Raw genomic sequence first — 20,040 nt, 5'->3', positions numbered from 1 at the left:
CAAGCTCCTGCTTTCAAATGTTCTTACAAGATGCACAATTGGCACTGACTTACAGGAAATATTTAATTGGAGTCGGAAGGCGCTGGCTCCACTGACCTTGTATTGCATTCCTCTGGGTGCTCCTTTCACAAGGATTTTCACCTATAGCTTGAATCAGTGATTTATTTATACCAGCCAATGGTGAGCCCAGGAGCACCGAGGGGCTGAGTGGACCATGGGTATCAGAGAGCTGAAGGGAGGAGCAAGCAGCAAGGAACAGTCTGACGGCAGAGAAGGGGCTGCACAAACCCAAGAGTGACATATTTATGAGTCCAGTATCGGTTGCCTGCACTGATAAGCCACGGTCATTAAAGGAAGGAAAAGTCACCTTTGTGTATATAAAATATACAAGATTCATAGTCTGAAAAGACTTGACAGGAAAACATTAGGTAAATAAAGGATATCCCATAAAGCATAATGTGAAAATTAAATTACCTCATAAGGGAGAAAGGCTGTCTGTCCCAGCAGTGAAAGTGAGGAAAAATGAAATTCCTCTTTTCCATCTTGAAGCTGATTTGGCTTTAGGGTTTTGGGTGGATCTAGACACATTGTTACTGATGTCTATAAAAAAAGCATTAACGTCCATTATGTCAGACTAGAAATGCTGCAGCTTCCCATAAATTTTCACTACATGCTCACAAGGTGTTGAGAAGCATTTAAGCATTGCTGCTGTAGGTAGCCAAATAACAGAAGTACTATCTCAGGGGTGAGCCAGACTTTCTATGTTATTTTTAGTTTTCAGTTCTCACTAGATTTAATTTTCATCTGGTTTTGGGAGCTGTCCTAAATGACTTGGAAAAGTTTTCTGCTCTTCTCCCCAGACGTTTCTTTTCTGGTGAGTGAAACATATCCAGGATCCACCTAGCTTTGCTTTAACTGGTCTGTAAGCCTCCAAAGCTGAGGAAATGTTGAAATATCAGGGAGAGGCAAAAGGAGATAAATCAAAAGGGTCCACTTATTACACTACTCAGCAAGAAACAGTAATGGTGGGAATAAAGAGAGAGAGAAAGAGGAAAAGAAAGTTAATCCAGTATTTAAGAACTCCATAATTTAAAAGAGCAAATAAAAAAAAATTATTTCACAAACAAGAGGTCTGCTAGTGGCTGTCCCCATGGAAGGCATGCACAGCCCCTGCCTTGCATACAGGTGGCCAACAGGTGAGCAAAGTATGTCTGTGCAGTCTCAGCAGCACATCCCTGCAGGTACAACCCTCAGCTCCTCTGAAGCTCATAACTGAAAGCCTCACTGATTCCCAGGGTCTTGTCACAATATTTCTGTTGAGAAGGACCTGATCCAACCGGAACCAATCCAATCTCTTTTTCTATTTCAAACCCTTATCCTGAAGACACAATTCAGTGGTTAGGTAGACCCAAATCCAGATTGTTGCCACCATCAAAGTCAGATTAATTTTTTCCCAGCAGTATTCACAGAGCAACATCTATTTATAAGTGTAATTGTCTTCTTTAGTTCTTTCTCTTCATGAAAAAAGAGAAAAGAATTTGCTGCAGGATTTTGGAGGGATAACTTTAGTAAATAGCACCAGTTCCTTGGGTCTCTGTTTCCAGTAACATGTGTCACAGTTGCTGAAAAACACATTTAACTTCTCTGGTACATCAGACAAGCACAGATCTCTCTGGTGAGGAGTCAGAGGCCCAGAAGTGAGAGGCCCTTATTCAGATGCCTGCCTTTTGCACTGGAGGTTGCATCAACACCTCTTCCCATCAATTCTTCTGTTCCAGATCCTTCCAGGTCTGGATAATGTTGCTGTCACATCCCATTCTGACTGTGAAGTCCTTTGTTTCCCAGGAGCTGACAGTGCCCTCTCCAGAGCACCTCCAGCCCTTCAGGACTCTGCATCAGGAAAATGTACTGAGTATTAATAAGGGTGACCATTAATGACTGATGGGAAGAAAAACAGCAAGAAATCTATCCTGGACAAACTGAATTCAGTCAATGAAGGTGAAAATTATGTTTGCAGACTAGTCATCCAATGGCATCACTTTTGCACATTAATATCACTATAAAAGAACCACTATAGAGACCTCTCCTCCCATTTTTGGAATGCCCACATCATATACCCATGGTGTTAAACTTGGGAGGTTCTTTTCCAAGTCAAAACAAACACAAGATATTCTTGGCATTGAATGCTGTTTCAGTGACCTCCCTTGGTCTGGCTTTTAGCAGACAGGGCCCTCACTCTTCTGGAGCTGCCTTCTCTTTCCAAGTGCATGGGAGGGGGTCCCTTATCTTTATCATATATCTTCAAAAGGTGCCTCTGAGCAAGGCAATCAGTATCACAGACAGGTTTGTACTTAGGAAACTGTGACTAATGAAACAATAAATCACTGTTTTGCCACCTCTGGAAATGCAGTTTAGTCCAACTCTGTCACCTTTATCCACAGCCTTTGGGGACATTCCTTCATTTTAAGGGGTTTACTTTCAAAATTCTGCATGTGATCCCCCCATTAGATAAACAAGGTGTGATCCAGAAGAGAGAGCAGTTTTGCAAGAAGCCTGCCTGATGAGGCAGCTTCATTTCATTTGATTGGGGATTTTTCCTTTATTCACTCTTTTGCCCTTTGCTGATGTCTCAGCTCCCTCTCTAATAAATAACTAGTCCACATCACTAAACTGCTGCACATAACTCAGAGCAATTTGTTACTGTTGGCAATGTCTGTGCAGCAGGGGCCAAGGAACAGACCAGCATGCAAGAAGTAATACCTCCCACTCTTCAGGAGCATGATTTCTGCCTGATTATAGAAGGGGTCATTGGTGGGACAATGCAAAGAAGGTCACATACAATTCCCTCCACATAAATTGCTGTGTGCTGCAAGATGTTCACACGAGCTGCTTTACCCAGGACTATCTGGCAGGAGAAATCAGTCCTGTGATATCAGCACCACAGATGCAGCAGGACATAAAAAAGCCCCAATATATATTCATACTAACTGAACACAATCAAAGTGTGGCCCAGAGGATAGCTTAAAATACAGAAATTCCTCTAGAAGCAATGATATAATGAATCCAGTAGTCCTAAGATTCTTCCAAAGATTAGATTTTAAACACGGTCTCCAAACCTCAGTTGGTGAGGTTGTAACACTAAGAGCCATGAACAATTTTAAAAGGAAATGAGAAAGGACTACATGGCATTTTTTCCTCCCTGCCCCTCATCTGTTCTTCATGAACACTGAGCAGTGCGGAGAGGACACTTTTTCCTGGTGTGGTTATTTAGATGCACTCACCACAAGATACTTATCTGGCAGTCAAGACACAGGGAGAGATGGAGTTCCAGTTTTCTTCCTGGAATGGAATGGCAGCTGTTCTCTGCCTGCAAAAAGGTTTGAGGGTTAACTAAGGGCATGTGGCACTATGCAGGTGGGGCACCTACTCTTTCTCTTCCCAAATAGGTCATGAGAGTTGAGAGAGGAAGAACAGCAGCTCCTGGTTCATGGAAAAAAATCCCTCATCCCCATCCATACCAGCTGCTCCAGCTCAGAGGGGCCTTTCTGAGCTTTCCTTTGTCTGCACAATTATGAGCACACAGTGTCTAATGCACCTTTCCCATTGTAGCCACATCCCTTGGGAGCCTTTTCAGATGCCAAGACATGGAGGGAGGGAGGAAGTAGAGGGAACATTATTGGAACATTATTTCTGTACACACTCAGTCTTTCACTGCCAGTTAGTGGTCTCTGTGGATGTTGGAGCCTGGAAACCTTGGGGCTCCATGGAAAAGCATCAAATGGAAGTTGAAAAAGAAGTCAGCAGGGCAACTGGAGGGCAACTGTGGTTTGCTAGGGCTGTAACACCTGGGATCAGTGGCACCCACCGTGTGCCAGTGCTGCACAATTTCAAAGCTTTCTTATTTGTTTCTGTGGGAATTTCAGGGAAGTTTGTTATTTGCTGTTGGGTTTGTGTTTTTGTTTTGCTTTTTAACAAAGCACCTCTCAAAAGGGTATGCTTTCCAAAAAGGCATTGTTTAAGGTAATAATACAAGAGGGAAAATGGAGGATGTGAGGGAAGGCAAGAGAGAATCAAAGCAGGCAGAAAATCTCTGTAGCTGCTCTCAGCAGAAAAACTCTGAGTCTATAGGGTGTGATGGGTTAAAATCAAGAGGGTCTCCTGCAGATTTTCAGACATGTTTCAGGAAGGATTTATCCTGGGGAGAAAAAACAAAACCACCTCAGTTTTTTCTTGAAATGTTCAATTGCTGTTTAAGAGCACAGGAGAGCCCAGCAACGCAGAATACCAGGCTCCCAGAGCTCTCATGTTCAAAGCACAAAGCTCTGTAGCAAACTGATTTTTGGCTATGGCCACACTAATGATCAAAATAAAGGCCAGGATGACCATTTTTCTGAGGGGGTTACAAGAGCCTTGAATAAAAGCCACAGATTACCTAGGACATCCACTTACAGCCTCCACCATTTGCACTTTGGCAGAACTGATTTGCTCATTTCTGAGAAAGCAGTCAACAGGAATAGGTAAGTTTTATACCTCAGATTGGGGAAATGAAGGTGATTTGAGCTGCTTGGCTCCAAATGCAACAGAAAGCAGCAAATGGAAGATGAGACAGCAAAGAGAAATGCCAAAGCACTTCATGACTCCATTTTGTGAGCACATCATCAGACTTCTTGCCCTATATGCCACCACTGTGCCGAATTTCAGAAAGGGCAAGAGCATAATAGATGGCTGTGCTGATGATGGACACTGCCTATGTCAGTCATCTGCAGGAGAGAACAATGAAAAAAGCCTCCTGTCTCTGACATCAAGCAGAAAGATAAATTCTAATATCAGAAGGGACAGGCAGAATATTATTTTATATTTTATAAAATCTTTTATAAAAGATTATTACTTTCCCCATCCCTTTAAATATTTCTCTTGATCAGCCTGTGATAAATGCTAATATACAGATACCTCAAATAATGCACAAGGTTCAGATAGCCCTGCTGGTTATCAATTAATTGCATGAAGGCAGTAACAGGCTTTACATGAGGAGCTGGTATTAAATTAAAATTATTAATTTTACCTGCATAACTTATGTTAGTGACATTTTATTGAGCAAAAGGTTGAACCCAGGCAGCTTCACAAGATGGTGGCATTCACCTCACTCTGGGTGTTTCACAAACACCTGGGTACCTAACAGGATCTCACAGAGGAAGGATTTTGTGGGGATTTTCTCTACCTAACACTTGCTGTAATGCTGAGCCTCTGAATTAGCTGCACAAAAATAAAACATCTACTCGCACATGTAAAAGACACAACTACTTGTCTTGCTGGATCAAGATAAAATTTCTTGCATCTCCAAAATGGAACTAAATGGAACTAAAAATCTCGAGTTCTCACGTGGTTTCCAGTATTTCCCATCTTGAGACAGGCTACAAATCTTGCCTGAGCATTTCATGGTGCTACACCTTGCAAGCCAGTTCTGGGCAGATCCAGCAATGGCCCCCTTCCTTAAAATGGAAAATAGTTCATGCAAGATAGCTATGCACATGAAAACTTCAAGTTAAAAAAAAAAACAAAAAACAAAAAACAAGTAAAAAGAAAACTTGGTTCAATCTGGGGTTTTAGATTAACTCTGCTTACTAGCTTATTTTTAAGCTGTACTCATTTTCCTCCTCTTAACATGCTTATCCTTTCCTGCTAAATCTGCACTTTTTTGTTACCTGTTTCTCTGGAAAGAACGAGCCCTTCCTCTTGCCTTCCCCTTATCCCTGTGTAAGTAACATCCATCACTGTATCAGCACCTGACTGAGCAGCACTAGAGAAGGGTCAAGGTGTTGCTTCCTACCCTCAACAGGTGTTACAACAACGCTGAGCCACCTCAACTTATAAAAGTTTCCATTCTACAAACTGCAGCACAGACTTTTCTTCTTGCCATTCCCTATTCCCTGGAGGCTTCCTGGCTCTACTCGTGCCAAGCCAAAAAGCCACTCACACTTCTGCAAGTACAAAAGCAAAAGACAGACTTTCCCCAGCCTGCACAGTGTCTAGAAGAGCCAGTGAAGGTGAGCACAGCCTCAGGGGTCTCTGTGATCTGTGTCCCCCTGGGTTAGGCTCTGTCTGAGGCATGGTGCTGGGAACCTCCCCACCAAGCAGGACCATGCTTGGGCTGAAATAGAAGACCCAGAGGAGAAAAATAACTACACAGAGGCATTGGAATTCTTCTCACACACCAACCAGTTAGTTCTCTCTGTACAGGGGTCGATCCCCATATGCACTTACAGAACTAATTTACACAAGCAACATCATAGCCAGAACTAGGAAACCAGGACTGCAATAGAATTTGAAGGGTTGGGAGGCCAGTTTGATGTGGAGGAGGTAACAAAGGCCAGTGTTAAATAGAAGCAGCAATGTGTGCATGCAGAGCACAAGCACTTCAGAGGGTGATCTTCACAGAGATGCCTGGTACTCTTCCTCTCACTGCATTCCTCACTGTCCTTTTCTGCTTCTTAGAAGTGCCCAGACTAAAGTGGTTTAAATCACTCCTCGCTATTAAATCTCTGTGGCAATCAACTAATTAGGACAATTAGCTGAAATGAAACATCTAGATTACAAGCAAGTGGAATGAATTCCCTCCCTGGGGATCCAGGTGTTTAGATGCTGTACAAAATTTCTTGCTTCCTACATGACACATTTTGTCAGTTTGTCATTCAGAGACACAATGCAGCAGGTCATTTGTGAAGAAAAGAGGAGCTCCTCAGAGAGGTTGCATTTTGGGACTCTCAACCTCATGTGCACTCTTCCCTTGATCAATGATTCTATCTTCATGTAAATCAAGCAATTATTGCTGACTGAACAGTGACCCAGTACAGGGATTATGCTTGGTCTTCTCCTCAGGAAATGCAAGGAAATTTGCATATCAACCTAATAGTGTGTGGAGAAAGCATAAGAGAAGGCTACTGGGGAGGTGAGAAACTGTATTGTTACTAAAATATCTAATATTATAATGTATTATTCTACATCATTCCTTTTGCATGGTTTGGTTCATTTTGTTGGGGTTTTACTCCACACAGATCAGCACTGTGTTTAAGGAGTAATTTTGTGCATCCTCTTGCATTCAGTTGCTGATAGCCATTGTAGAAAAGGTGCAGACTTGCAGACTCAGAAGCAACTAAATAGTTAAATATTGACCTGCTCAGAGGTAGAGTGACAATATTTCTGACATTCTGAAGCTGAAAAGCCAGTGGACAGGACCCCAGCACAGCACCAAGAATTAGTTATTTCCACTCTCCACTTGCATTCCTGCAGACTGAAACAATACAGCAGCCTTTGTCCATCAGAGACATCCTCCAAGCAGAGGAATCCTGGCAAAGATGGTCTTAAAAAAAACAACAAACCCTCAAATTAAACAAAAAACCCAACAAATTTATTCCTTAATTGTGATTAGTGGTTTAACTTAGTTTGACTATAATTAATAAAGCAATCTCAGGCATCTGTCCAGCAGAGAATGCACAGCTTCTTTGACAGTGGCACCAGAACTCCCCATGTACAGGCAAAAGTGCTTTCAGCACAACCCAGAGAGAGAAACTGCAAAAACAAGAGCAATAAAATAATACCCTAGGCAGAGGATAAAGAAAAGGCTAAAGTCAGCATTTTATCTGATAGTCTGTCTTCAGGAAATGCCTGTGAAAACAGCTTTGGAAAGTAATAGCTGATCTGGCTGCAGATATTCCCTGAAATAAGAAAGGTGCAAAATCCTGGTGCCATTTTTGAGTGATTTTTTTCGTTGTTTTTGGGTGAGTTTTTTAAAAGAAAACAAATTAGTTCTCACCAGAAGAAAAGTATTCTGCTACCCCAGGAAAGGCAGAGTGCCTTATTATGGGTAAAGTATTAGAATATACAAAGTTGACAGGCAAAGGAGCCACATAATTCTAAGTGCAAAAGGAAGTAAGTCTGCATGAAAAATGAGTGAATGGAAAGGGATAGACAAACACAAAGAAGGCTGCTATGATGTTGAAGTGTTTGCCTAGTGAGGCTCTTTCTGAATCTCTGAGTGCCATCATCACAGTTTTCCTCATTCTCAGAATTTTTTATGGGCTTTGTTTAGGTTTGGTTTTTTTTTTTAATTGACAGATAATTGTGCCTGTGAAAATCTGAACCTTGATCTGCTCTGCTGCATACCTTCTCTTCTTCACTCACTTGATGGCATGCATTCTGCTGGAGAGGGAAACAGCTGGAGAGCTGGCAGGGGTCATACTACCATTAAACCCAAGAAATGTACCTGCAAAGGTTTTCAACTGTTATAACATCCTGCCTAGCCACTCCAGTTAAGAAAGGCATTGTAATTGTTGCTTCCAAAATCAAGTTTCCCTTCATCCCTGACATTCACACTTATTCAAAACGTACGAGTCTCTTGCCATGGCAGTGGAATTATCTCACTCTGTCAATAGCTTTTTATGGGCACAGAAGGTGTGTGCAATGGAGCCACACATCTGCAATGCAAATGATATCCTAAATGTGAAAGCAAATGCACAGCACATGGGAGCCCTGACAGATGCACTCTGTCCTGAAACCTGGGAGCAGGACGAATAACACCAGCATCACTGTCAGCACCCAAGGCCCTGGGGCAGCACTACCATGGAGGCACACTCAGCTGTAGGGGGGTGCTCCCCAAACTGACACACAAGCAGGCATCTTCTAGTCCAAATTATGGTTTATTCTCCATTGGTTTAAGGACAGGAGGGAGCTCCTGATGAAGGGGCATGGAGAAGTGCCCTTGTACCTAGAGCTGGTGGAATGGTGTGCCAGGAGGATGGCTGGAAGACGCTTCACCTCCTGCCCTGCTTGGCTGGAATGGCAGCTCCAAACTCCTTGATTCCCTCAGTTGTGGTTTGTGGCTTATGGTTTCTTGGGAGGAGGGGTTCTGAAGGAGGAATAAGGGAGCTGATGCTATAAAACAGATCGTAAATTACATGTCAACTTTTATGGCCAACGTTCATTCTTGTGGAAGCATCTTCCAGATTGCTCAGGCTGTTGGGCTGTAGGATGGCTCTTACTGAGCTGGGAAATACTGGGATTGTGCAAGCAGTGCAGTGGAAGCAGATCAGACACTCTGCAAACAACACCAGGGGTGGGATCCCAGCAGGTAGACTCAGATGGGTTCTTGGGGGCTGTAGAACCACGTGCATTTTACTCAGCTGTAGCCAGTCCAGAGCCCCTGAAAGTGTCTGGTATATTAAATACTTGTCTGCTCAGGTGCTGGATGCAGCATGCCTGGAAATTGTACTGTAGAAACGAAGTGGCAGCCTGCCATCCAAGTCAGGCACTCCAGCATCCATGTCTTCCTCACATCTGGTGCCAGTCAGTCAGCCAGACCAGATGCTGATCTGATATAGCTGTAACTGGCATGGAAATGGGAAGGGAACCATCCCAAATAACAGCAAAGTGAATATCTCTTTAGAAACTGCCTAAGTAAATAGACACAATAACCTAAATCCAACCAAAAATTAAAAATTATTTCTCTGAACAGCAGCAAGTGGAAGATAAGAGCTAGCCTTTATCAAGTCCAGAGGCCTCCTGGACAGAAGGAAAAACAAGTGGAAGATCAAATGAATTGTGGGTCAAGTAAAGCACTAGGCAAAGAGGTTTGAGCCAAACCACAGGACACATTTGTCAAGCTCTTAAAAAAATAGAAATGCAGGATCAAAGCAGAAGCACTTTGCAAATATTAACATTTGTCACCTACTTTTACTTTTGATGTGCCTCATTTTGAAGACATTTCTCTCTTTTCTCTCTCTCTTTTTTTTTTTTTTTTTTTTTTAACAGGATAATCTAATCTTTCAGTACACACTCTTGCCTTCTTCAAAAGAAACACAGGGACAAAATTACTGAAACATGGAAGACTCTAATAAGAACAGATTAAAAGAACCAACATATGGAAAACAAATATTAAAAGAATATTAAGCAGCAGTCCAGGGAAATGTTATTAACACTGTAGTCAAATATTCTAACATAAAGGTTTTGGTAGTTTTCCCAACAAAATATAAATGAAACAATAAGTCCTTGTATTGCCTCACATTTGAGTGGAGGAAGAGCATTCCTGCAGCTCTTGAGTCACCAACAACATAATTGAAGAAAATCAGATAGCATCAAATGGATTGATCTATAGGTATTATTTTGGAGATGCTACCCTGTTGATTACTGGGATTAAAAATTGGTTAAAAAAAAATAAATAAAGCAAATTAAAAAAAGGTTGAAAACTCTTCTTGGAGTGTTTTCAGCTGTGTGTCCCTGCTACATCAGCGAGAGCAGTCCTAACTCAGTGGTGCTCTGATGTTCCTGCAAGACTGGGGTACAGCTTTGTTTTCTCCTGCCCTTCAGAGGGCAGGTTTTCATGTCTCCACTGACATCCTGAGCCACGGGACTGCAGGGGGAAGCAGCCTTGGAGGCCCTTTGGGATACGCTGAGAGCAGCCTGCTGCACACTGGGAGATGGTGACCTTCTGCTGATACACAACAACAACAATACCTCGGGCTGGCTTTAGGAAATTCGGTACTGGTCAAGTGTGGTAAATCATCTTGAAAGCAAACACTCTAAAAAGCAGAGAGATAGTGTTCGTTCCCCGGGACGAGGCGGCAGCGAGGAGCACGGCGAGGCTGCGGGCGGGGACTCAAAGCAGCGCGGTCACACCGGCGAGATAGCGCGGCCAGCTCCCGACGGGAATTCTGAGACTGCTGGCACCAGGGTGACAGGCCAGCCAGCGTTAACAGGGGAAGTCTGTCTGGTGCCTGCTCTTTGTTCCAGCCCCACTTTCATATTTGAGAACCCTTATGGTATACTTTCTATTCACAGCAACATTTCAGCCTGTCGCAAGTGTGGCCCCAGTGATTATAGTTGGGCAAATACAGCAAGAACCCACACATGCTTGAGCCCTTCAAAGTATCTTTTTCTCCCCCCGCTCAGTTTCCACTTGTTAATATTTGACTGAGTCTGTAGTTTGAACAAGTACTTCCCAAATATATTTCAGCTTTCAAAAAGAAAAAAAGAAAAGCCACAGAACGTTTACGGTGTTCAGAGCATTTATGGCTGAAACTCGTTCTGCAGGTTCAGCCATCTGTCCTGCCCGTCCTTGCACAACCGTTCTCTTGTAAAATGCACTCAGCCTCCTTACTGGGGAATTCTCAACACCCCTGGCACCACATTCAGTTCCTCGATATCCCACCAGGACGACTTCTTGGAAATACTAAAAGCAAGGAAGATGCTAGCAAGATGTGGCTCAAGATGCTTAACAGCTGCAGGGGGGAAGAAGACATTAAAATGTAGATAATAATCTCTTAAGGGGTCCACCTGAAGGAAGGACATACCCAAAGTGAGGGATTGTGATCACCTCCCTAGAAAGATGATGATGGGATACATACTTCTGACTAGATGAAAGGGACTTGCAGCACCAGGAGGAACATCAGAGATGGGCCAATGTAAATGTTACTCAGATTGACAAGTATGATAATTGCCATTCCTTACTGCTATCCACATAAAAGGGCTTGTCAAAGGGATCTATTCTTGTTATTCACCACTGGTGAAATGTACCTGGAATTTCACAGAAGCTGGAAAACACAGGGTTCCAGCATCTCCAAAAGCTGCCCTTCCAAGTACTTTACACAGTCTTAGCACAGGTGATTCAGGGGGATTTTACACAAAAGCTTTTTCATTCTGCTTCTGGCAGCATAAAGCATTTTAAAAAGGATGTCAATAATACTGTTTTGATAGAGGCTATAACAATTGTTTTTGTGTGAATCTGTTCAACTATTTTAAATCTCCTTAATCCTATGAGTGGACAAATTTGAAATCAGAGAATTTTACAGACCCAGCTTCTTTTTCTTCAGTCATGCACATATATCAGTTCTGGATTATATTTTTATATATATATATTTTTTTTTTTTAATATTTATATATGTCTATTCCCTGTATGTTGATACTTTTTGCTCACCAAGATAAGAAAACAAGGCTACTGCAATCTTAATAAAAGGCAGCCCATTTTCCCTTTGAAGAAAAGTTCTTCTTTAAAAATGAGCTTTATGATAGATGTAAATAACTGTGTGTTTTTAGAAATCATGGGTATTTCCTAACGTGCCAATATAGCATTATTATAATAACCTTCAACAAGCCTGAAAGATTTTCCCATGAGCAAGGAAGGAAGATGTGGGGTTTATCTCAAAGCCTGTGTAATTACACAGACTTACAGGAACTGCAAAAATGGTGTGGAAACTGCACTGTAGGACAGAAAATCCACTTCCATATTTGCCTTACTTGAAACTGGAACAAAGTTGCTTTAGGTGAAGCTTAGTCTGCAATCAAAAAATTCTGATCTCAAAGAGACACCAGGGGAAAAATGTTGAGAAGGCTGAAAATGGGAGAGAAAATTTTTCTAACAGGCTAATTTCCAAAAAACAAATAGCTACGGTTAATAATATTTATTTGCAGTGCTGGTTAAGTGTTTGAATCAAGTGATTTTTTACCAAATCTGTCTCAGTTTATGATAGAATACTCAGAACTTCTGAAACCTCTGAAGCCAAGAAGAGCTAAAAACCATTGCTCTCCTTCCTCCCTAATGGTTGTAACAGTGCTGGTGAAGACACACAATCTCACACTGCCCCTGAAGACATCCTGGGTGATGGCACAGTTTTGTTGAGCTGAGTTTTACATGGCCACTCAGATAAGTATAACATTTTCCATTGTTTTCTTCCCATTCTTCTCACAGGCCATGGGTGCTGCCTGTCCACCACTGCCATTTCACAGACTGCAGATGTTAATGCAGATGTTTATGCCACATCCACATTGTCTCTCCTCTGCCACCCCTTATCCCAGGTGCCCCTTTACTTTCATACATGTTTCTTCCACTCTACCTTCCTATCTCCTACTTTCCCACTGGGCAACCACAGTTGGAGGTGTCTTGTCATTTGCTCCCTCGAAGTCACCCCTTTTTCTGCAGCACATGGGAACATCACAGCTTTCCCTTCACTAATAACACCTCACCAGCTCAAGCAGAGGCAATCTGCAAGCTCTTGTTTATAAGGCCTATGGGTGCCGCTGGATGATCTCTCTTTGTAGCATTTCTTCCTCCTGGAAATGCAACCATGGAGCAGTTCACATTCTCAAAGTGTAAATCAGGCTCCTATCTTGGATGCAACTGGTACAGTCGGAGCATGGTCGGTTTAAATCAGCTCATAAAGTGAAAACTACATAATGAATGAGCACAGAAAATTGGCTTGGCAAAACTCCACTGCAATGATTTGTTTTCCAAAGTGCAGCTGATTTACAGATTTGAGGCCTTCATTGGTGCTCTGTAGGTTTAAAGCAAGATATTTCAACAAAAATTATAGCTGAAGAGCTGTTCTGCTAATCCAGGAAATGTTCTGAGGGTGACAGTAAACGCTTGAGGTATGTGCGAGAGGGGTATGTCCCAGCTGGTACTGTTACATCTCTGCACAGAGCAGCCAAGCCAGCAGAGTTCCTGAATTTATTGGCTTTCCAAACCCCTGCCTTGCTCATGGCCCCAGAGCCATTCCCCTACCCCAACAGGCCAGGCATGGATTTAGCCAAATTCCTGCAAGTTCTCACTGAATTTCCACCCCATAGCTGGAATGGGCATGTGGAGACATTGCTGGCTCTGTGTGGCTCCCAGCTACTCAACCCCAAAACCACCCCCTTTCATGGGGCAAGGGGATTCCCTGGAGGGCAGAGGAAAGCCTTAAAGAGCTAAACCATGAGTAACAGCCCTTGGAGGAAATAAATGCTGGACAAGGCACCTCCTTGGGCCTGCTGCAGCTTTTCTTAATAAAGGGAGAACAAATTCTCCATGGACTAGCTCCTATCTGTGCTTTCCATCCCCAGCATTTACCTTCCATCTCATTCCTGGATAAGGAACCCAAAGTTCTTGGAGAGACTGACCTATTACATACTTTGTCAGTTGTAATGTAAATATTACTCCTTAATAAACTGGAAAGGGACTCTGAAGTGATGACAGAGGAACTGGTAGCTGACATCAAGTGGAATGCCTGGCTGCACACCAGCCATCTGTGAGAAGGTGCCCACAGGCATTTAGGAGTTCTCCAGGATGGACATCTTATTTTTTTATTCTTCCAGCATGAAATTAGATGGTGGAAATTTAAACTACTTAAGTGCCCATCAGAGATAATATGAGCAGTACAACCCTACAAATGTCAGTGTTCTAAGGATCTTTACTCACTGTGTCAATTTAAAAACCAAAACAAGAGCACAAGAGAAATCAATTCCTATACTGCAATTAAATCTTCTGGCTTAAGGATGTGATTAAGGAGGTTGATTTCTCTTTTAGAGGATATCATACTGGCTTGGAAAGACATGGGGATGTTTAGTAACATCTAAAAATAGGATAAAATAATTTATTAAACTTTCAAACTTTTGAAGATAGCAGATTCAAATTATTGTTCCATGTATGATGTGAAGAACAGAAAGATAGAGCCCTTCCAGTGTGGGAGGGGGAGGGGAAGATGTCTTTGCTTCCAGCATACCTGAATTCTAGAAGTTAGGAAATGACAGATATTTCATATTACTCACTTACCTGAGTCTATGGAAAGAGGAACTTAAAAGTTCTGCCACAATATTCTCATGATCAGAAGTACTGACAGTTATCAAACCCTCCTCAAGGGTTTGGGAAAGGCTTGAAGAAGAAGAGCTTTTATAGGACAGAAATTGGAAGGAGACAAACTCGAATTACCCAGAAATGATTTGGCTGCAAGAAGGGGCTAGTCAGAAATGCAAATTCAGAGTTAAAGCTGTAAGATTTTCCAAGGGGCATCACAGTGCCTTGCCCAGCACTGCCTGCACCTTTGTGACACATTTTGGTGGTGTAATACCAGCAGGATGTTCCCACTGAATGGACAGCAGGCAGGAACTGGGAAACATGGCCCTTGCTAGTCCAGCTGGGCAAACAGGGCTGGACCTGCACCCTCCCCTACACAGAGCACCTGCCCAGCAAGGCATTCAGAGACTGTTTTTTTTCCATTTTGTCTTTGGCAGGAAAAAAAAGAAAATTCTTCTATTTTTCAGGATTTTTTCTTACTCCATTTTTTAGCCCTGGTTTCTTTCAAGCTACAAGTTCTTCGTCTATATGCCACATCCATTCCTTTCTTTTCCTCACAAATGGAAGTGGAAAATGTTGGAGGTATAATAGAAAATTCTCCAAGAATTATCTTTTTCTGAAGATAAATTCTGAAAATTTTTCTTCTTTGTTTTCATTTACAGATTTTCAAGCTGAATGTTTTCTCTATCAAGCCTTGGAAAGACTCATAGCTCCTAAGGGCATGTGCAACTAAACTCACCACCCTGAGTCTTAAAATCCTCAGAAGGTCAGCATTCAACAATGCAAAATGTGAGACTATTACTTCTTGTGTTTGCACATCGTTGTTATCTACTTGAAACTGTAGCTGGAGGAAAGACAGGGAAAATCACAGGGATGAGTTCATGTGTCTACCAGGGAAAATTTGCAATTGCCTTAATGTGGATAATATTATTTTTTGTCAATGTTTGCAGGGCAGTGTAAGGGGGCAGCTTGGCACTGTGTATGCATTCACACAGAGTAGCAAGCTGGTGGCATGAGCAGAAGTTTGGGTCGTCAGGGGTTTTTTTAGGTTTTTTTTTTTTTTTTTTTTTTTTTTTTTTTTTGTTTTTTTTTTTTTTTTTGTTTTTGGTTTTTTTGGGGTTTTTTTTTGGTTTTTTTTTTTTTTTTGGGTTTTTTTTTTTGCAAGTGCTTCACTTTTTTTTTCCTAATAGACCTGGGCAAAGTTTTGTGTAATTTTCCAGCGACCTTGATTATGCAATTATGCTGCTGCCCCAGACGACATCAAAGATGCCACTCTCCTCAGGTGGCAGGCAACCCCAGCCAGGCAAGGGACACCGTGAAGGGACAGGGCAGTGCCAGGGGCAGATGGCTCTCCAGCCTGCCTTGTTTAATGAACTTCTCCTGAGGAAGCTCTTATTGCTCCCACTCTATTTTTTTTCTTGAAGCGGGGAAGTACAGAGCTGGCAGTCATAAAACACACAGAGGCATCATCAGGTAGATGATGATTTACTGCAAATCAACTGGATTATTCATTTCCCCTTTCAAACAAAGAGAGGAAGGTCCCAATCCAGAAACAGCACGTGCTTGCCTCCAGCCGGGAGCTCAAACCCCGCTGAAGCCAAAGGGTTAAATTCAGCCCCCTTTGAAGTCAGCAAGGGCAGCCCTTCATCTCAACAGGGCCAGTTCTTTCTCGCAGCACTAAGTGCTTTGATAATCCACACTGTAACACCCAAACGAGGTGCAAAGCAGCATCATCGCTTCCAGGGTCCCTCCCTGATGCCGACACAAGGCTTTGGAGCCAGGCTGGAGCCGACCCTTCCACCCTTTCTCCTATAAACCACCAGGAATATCAGGTGAGAAACACCTGGCTCCTCTCTGCAAGCCTCAGATAGAAAAGAGCTATGACCCTGCAGAGGCAACGGGGTGAGGGAAGCAGAAGTGATGCTGCCTCAGATTTTCTATGCTATAGTTGTCCCTGATCATGCTTAATAAACCTCCTCACCAACCTCACTGGTACAGAGGAAACCAACTACAGTCTCAAACTGCAAAAATGTGGCTAACATTACCCAGAAACCCTCCCATCACTGCCAGATTCTCTTTCAGTGTTACCATAATTTTACCCTTCCCCCAAAGACAGATGAAAGCCACCTACACCCAGCGTTTCAGGTGGTTGAATGTTAGTTGTTTTTGTGGTAGGACCTGGAAAACTAAGCTATGAGAGGTTTGTACCTGGTTCTCTTTGAATACTTCTCTCTTTTTGGTTCCTTTGCCACAATTTCTGTTCCCTGAAAGCCTGGGAGGGAGATCTTAGCAAGCAGGTAATCTGTCTCCCAAGTGCTCTTGACACAAGTGAAACAAAGAAGAGTGAAAATTGTCTGCTAATCCTTGGTTTTCAGAATTTACTTTTTTTTTTTTTTGCATCAAGAATTTTCTGACCAAAGCAAGTTCTTTCCAAAGCATCTTTTTTCCTTCCTCTCCTAAAATAGGCATAATATTGAGTGAAAAATAAGAACGAAAAAGAAAAGATAAAGTATGGTCAATCAAGCCCCAGGTCTCTTGTCTCCAGTTTGTGATTATGTTTTATGATCTCAGACACAACAGATTGTGAGCCTGCAATGTTTGGAAATAGTAGATGATTAAACCTTCTGGCCAGGTGTAAATGTAACCTTTGTCTTCTGATGACTGTGTGAGAATTACCTTCCTTCTCAAAGTCCCTGGCTGGCCCTGCTCTCCTCACTGCTACAAACACTCCTGCTTGGAGCTACAACCACAATGTGCTTCCACTTTATTTCTCATCTATCCACAGGCACCATCACAACCCATATAATTTCAACTGTCCTGAGACAGAGGAAAAAAAGTGCTGAGCAAGCTACTAAAAATTTGAAAGAGTGTGGCCTGTGAGTTTTTCTACTTCTTCACCCAGGGGGATTTTGTACCAGGTAAATAATAAAAAACGTGTAATGATTGACTAGGCTTTTAAACCTGAGCTGAAGGTAAGTTTGCCTTGCTGTTCCAGTTAAATATTCTCACTAGCCCCCTTCTCTTTCTCCAGTTGATCATGCCACGAAGTCCCATTCAGCCTGATGAATTCTTTATTCTTTAGAAATTTGGGCAACAGTCAAATCTGACCTTTAGAGCCATAAACAAATTAAATTGTTTCACAACCAAATAATATGAAACAATATTGAATAGCTAGGCTTCCGCTGGGTTTCCTCTTAAAGAGAAAGAAGCCCTGAAACAGCACAGAGGTGGCAGATAGAGGGACAGAGATGGAGGACAGGGCATGCTGATACCCACGCAGCAATGAGATGGCACAGCTAGGGACTGATGGGCATTAGCACTCTGGAAAATGTTGTGTGAGGCATTTATTAACTATTCCCTTTTCTGGGAGCAGAGCACTCCCCCAGAGCCATACCCCACTGCACAGGCAGCAGTGCCAGCAGCACCCTGTGCTCTGGCTGCGCTTCAAGGTGAAACCCAAAAGTGGCCAAAGCGGCCTTGGTGGCACTGGGTCGGAAACCATTGCTGCTCCCCAGTGTTTGCTGACCTTTGGCTGCGTGCAGCCAGCCTTCCTGCACACACAGCTCCCGCCGACACGGGCAGGGCTGTGTCACCTGCGGCAGCTCTGGGGACATCCTTGGGAGCGGGGCCGCTCCCTTCCCCTGGGATTGCAGCTGGAAGCTGCCGGCTGCGAGGTGGAGAGAAGGGACTCCTCTTCGGAGAGATGCTCTAGGGTTCAGCACCTCTGCGGAGCTTTGCTGGAATGCAAAGCATCTGGAGCAGATCTGGAAACGTGATAAGGCTCCTTGCTGTCCTTAAAAACACTATGAAGTGGCCGGGTAGGGATTCCCCTGGCAAAGGGAGATTCCCCACCTGGCACCAAGCAGGTCTCAGTTGCCAGTGAGGCTCTGGGACCACCACAGGCAGCCCACCCTCAGGCCCCTGGGGAGATCTCTGCTGTGGGTGGCTCCTCCTGTCTCCTTTGCAAGGGGACACCCAGCTGGGGACAGGCCACCACTCTCCTTCCTTGTCTGTGCAGCCACTTCTACAGTTCATGCTTAAAGGCACAGACAGAGAAAAAACAGAGCAATGAGAGGTGCTCTGGGCCAGCACAGTACTGCAGCTATATTGGGAAGGTGCCACCCAGAGGCCCCTGGGCACCCATCAGCACAACAGCCCCACCATCAGCATCTACACCAACACCAGGACTCTCACGCTGCTGAGTATAAAGAGATCCCAAACCACAGTTAATTCTTTCCCTACATGATGTCTGCACACACGACACAAGCAGCAGTGTGTTTGTTGGAGACGTACAAATGACACTCATAGCTGCTGCTTTTCCCTGAGGCTGGACACCTAAACTGCCATTACTGTCACTGATATGAAAAACATTTAATTATCTACAAGTATGTGCCATTTACAAAGCAAAGGTGACAAACATGAAGCACATTTAGATGTCTTAATTAACTTGAAGAATTATGAAGCCGTGCCTGTAACTGAAATATAGTTTTGCCTTCTGTAAACCATTTGACATAAGAATGATGAGCATAAGAATTAGATGTAGGAATACATCTAAATATTTATACTAGGTTCATTACACCAGTATCTGAGCACATGTTTATGCTGTAACCTCCACTTCTACATCCGCTGATTTTGCTCTGCTGTGTAACCCTGGGTTAGCCACAGCTCAGTGCCATGGTGCCCCTCTACCAGGGACTGACTTGGCTCTGAGATGACTCAGGGTAAGGCTCTTTCTCTGGGCAGTGCATTTCCATGCTCTTGGTGCAGGACTTGCTTCAAAACCAGGACAAAGGATTGATCAGGCTCCTGACCTAGACCAGGCTGGCAACCCCCACGTTGTACAGCCCCAACAAACTGAACCTCCTCACGTCGTATTTCAAAGTCCTCTGACACACAGCAAGGAAATGCTGTGGCTGGGATCCAGTAGCTGCTGTCATCAAAATGCTGACAGAAACAGAGGTTAAGGGTACTAAATATTTTGCTGTTAACAAAGCCAATCTAACATAGTTTTTTGAAGGCTGGGGAGAGGGAGACTGCCAGCAATGGTACTGAAATACACACAAAGCTCTGAAACTAACTTTGAATAAGGTTTTAGAAGTCTTCTAATTAGATGAAATAAATGTGCATTTTGATCAAATGTTTTTCTCTGTCTTGAATGCTTCCTTTCATTTAAAATATTAACCAGTAAAATGAAGAAAATTAATTTTTGGGGAACAAAGTCAACATGCTTGGTTTTGAAAAGTTCAGAACAGGGCTTCTTGTACCTTGGCATTTTGCTCCTAAAATACATTTGCTAATAAATTGTTATCCAGAATAATCCATCTAACTCTACATTTACTGTAGTAAAAAGCAATGCTAGCCATTACACACTCTCTCCTTTTTACCTTTTTATTTTGCCCATGGAACAGAATTGCAAGTGCTGCAGGCAGAATTTTTGACCA

At 43.0% G+C, this 20,040-nt stretch overlaps 1 long non-coding RNA gene across 1 annotated transcript in view; it reads left to right on the top strand.

Moving 5' to 3' along the window:
* The first annotated feature begins 1,103 nt into the window (after window positions 1-1,103).
* LOC306799574 overlaps window positions 1,104-20,040 on the top strand; it is a 38,892-nt gene continuing 19,955 nt past the window's right edge. The window contains exons 1-4 of the long non-coding RNA XR_013773631.1: window positions 1,104-1,196; window positions 1,779-1,998; window positions 15,262-15,365; window positions 17,385-17,517. This is a non-coding gene — a long non-coding RNA (uncharacterized lncRNA). The remainder of the gene's footprint in view (window positions 1,197-1,778; window positions 1,999-15,261; window positions 15,366-17,384; window positions 17,518-20,040) is intronic.

This window comes from Erithacus rubecula (genome assembly GCF_903797595.1).
Source record: "Erithacus rubecula genome assembly, chromosome: 3".
Lineage (NCBI taxonomy): Eukaryota > Metazoa > Chordata > Aves > Passeriformes > Muscicapidae > Erithacus > Erithacus rubecula.
The sequence above is the reverse complement of the archived record's forward strand: the minus strand, read 5'-3'. Positions and strand labels throughout refer to the sequence as shown.